Source organism: Triturus cristatus, chromosome 7 (assembly GCF_964204655.1).
Source record: "Triturus cristatus chromosome 7, aTriCri1.1, whole genome shotgun sequence".
NCBI lineage: Eukaryota > Metazoa > Chordata > Amphibia > Caudata > Salamandridae > Triturus > Triturus cristatus.
The window spans coordinates 1637356833-1637359512 of NC_140590.1; the positions used below are offsets into that span (position 1 = coordinate 1637356833).

At 40.1% G+C, this 2680-nt stretch overlaps 1 long non-coding RNA gene across 1 annotated transcript; it reads left to right on the forward strand.

Moving 5' to 3' along the window:
* Positions 1-269: 269 nt before the first annotated feature.
* On the forward strand, positions 270-1572 carry LOC146812597 (uncharacterized). Its single transcript, XR_014965966.1, has 4 exons — positions 270-378; positions 582-691; positions 903-993; positions 1470-1572. It is a non-coding gene; the product is annotated as an uncharacterized LOC146812597 (long non-coding RNA).
* The last annotated feature ends 1108 nt before the right edge of the window (positions 1573-2680 follow it).

Sequence of the window (2680 nt, forward strand, 5' to 3'; positions counted from 1 at the left end):
CTACTATAGCTATCCTCCTTTCAGAGCCGAGAGAGACTGGCCATTAACTGAAAATAAGATGGAACAGGTAATGATTGATGCCATGCATTGGACGCAGAGTCGCAGACTGAATGATGTAGATTTTGTTGTGTTTGTTGTGCATGAATTTATGTAATTGTGCACTGCCACTAATCAACTTTCTACAGAACACACTAATTTTGCCCTTCTTGCAAATAAGAAATGTGTACTTCTCCTGCATCTTGGTGATACATTGCTTTTAATTCAATACAGGAAGGGGACTCACTCAATCTGCGCAATACAAATGACTGTGACACAACAGCACCGTCCATGATGATGATGGCGAAATAGACGGCCCGTTAACAAGATGAGATGGAACAGGTAATGATTGATGCCATGCATTGGCCGCAGAATCGCAGACTGAATGATGTAGATTTTGTTGTGTTTGTTGCACATGAATTTATGTAATTGTGCACTGCCACTAATCAACTTTCTACAGAACACACTAATTTTCCCTTTCTTGCAAATAAGAAATGTGTACTTCTCCTGCATCTTGGTGATACATTGCTTTTAATTCAATACAGGAAGGGGACTCACTCAGTCTGCGCAATGCAAATGACTGTGACGCAACAACACCGTCCATCATGATGATGGCGAAAGAGATGGCCCATTAACTTAAGATGAGAAGGAACAGGTAATGAATGATGAAAATTATTGGCATGCATTGGACACCTGACTCTGAGCTATTGGTCTTTGTGTTTGCGTTGTTTGTTTGTTGTGCACAAAGTGATGTCAAAGTGTACTAGTAGTAATCTATCTTTCTGTACACAATAAAGAATGACTCAAGTCAGTAATATTTATATTTCTACTCTTGTTGTGTCATAAAAATTATACTTATACTGCAGGCCGATCTTCAGTCAGTCAGTAAAAGTATCAGAGATGATGATGAAGTCAGGAGGATGTTTCAGGAGTGGCATAAAACGGAAAAGCCTAAAGGTAAACACGTCAACAACAACCACAGCAGACCCAAATGTCTGTGTAGAAGTTGAATAGAGTGTAGCGGTGGGATGACTGCAGTGCATTGATTTTACTAACTTAAACTGTAAAATGCTATGTTTGGAATGGATAATGTGCTTTGCGTTTGTCCAACTCTTTGAGAGAAAAAAAAAGGACTCTAAAGTGTTAACGTAGGATGTGCTAATGCTAAGCACTGTGGGCCTGCTCTCTCCTGTTACTGTTGAAGGTCAATGCTGGAAACAGACTAGAGTAGAGATGATGCATATGCATACATACCACCTCGGAAAGTGTTCTTGTTGCTCTACACCATCACTTCTGCATTTGTTTTCACTTTCTTTCTCAATATCCCCTTTGGTTTTCCATCTAAAATTACAGGCCGGGCCTTGCCCAAAACTTTGTAAAACATTACAATGCATATTAATTACCTTACCAATCAATCACCTTTTTTTTTCCAGCCGGGCAGTGGCGAGTGGCGAGGCGACACACCCAAGATTGATGGACGAGAGGAGCAAGAGGAATGCCGAGATGCAAAAATCCAGTCCACATTTTTGACCAGGATAAGACAGTAACAGTATCCACTTTTAACTTCTTTTAAATAATTTGAATAATATCTTGTATACAAGCTTTACAACAGTGTGTTCTTGGAGTTGTTATTATCAATCATCAGTAGGTTTGCTCTGTGTTTACGATTCTTCCCTACCAATATTTAAAATTTCTATTTGCTATCTGTTAAAGTATTAAGGCCGGAACAACAGAACAAGAACTAGAAGTGTATGTAATCCGGGTCTCTCATCATCATGCATGCATTGCCTTTTTCTCCCTTAACATATGGATATGGTAGCCTTCAATGATTGTCGTTTGTTTGTCTATGTATTCATACTGTTTTTCTATGTCAAACCTTTCCCAAAAGCCCCCTTCCCATCCATTCAACAAACCCTAACCCTCTTCCCCCGGGCTGTGTGACTTATTGTCGAGGTGTAACTAAATTAAATGTACACCAATACTTAATCACACATTTGCTGGGGCGGATGTGGTGAAAGCAACACTACTTCAATTTCAAGGCAGAGCGATGATCTTCTTCTGCTTGGCCACCCATGAGTAGGATATTTCAGAGGTTATTTTATTTAACAAAGGAACATATACCTCAGCATGAATTGCCGGCATTGATGGGATTGGTTTGTTGTCATTCCTCATATACAGCACTAACTGTTAGACTGTAGGCATAGTCAAGTGACTCGACACAACTATAGTTTGTAACTCTGTCTAGTAGGCTATCCTCCTAACCACCATTCAGTATTTTTGTCAAATTTTTGAGCATATTATTGTTGCTCGGTAAGTTCTGTACTGTACTTCATTCAACTACTCCTCTAACAGTCTCTCAAAGGCGATTGACTGTCTCCTTTTCTTTTTTGGGAAATTCTGCCGCCCTGCCAGTGTCTACTACTACTACCATACTACCACCACCACCACCCCAATCATGGCATGTATGAAAAAGGAAACCATCTTCACCATGCAGCCAGTGCTGTGCCACAGTTGGACATAAACATCAAGCACCGGTAAGAGAGAAGTTTGGGGGAGGCAGAATTAATAATGGACATGTTGTCAATGATTTCATTTTCACACACCACTCCAAAGAATGCATAGACTAGAGGACAGACTGAAAGTA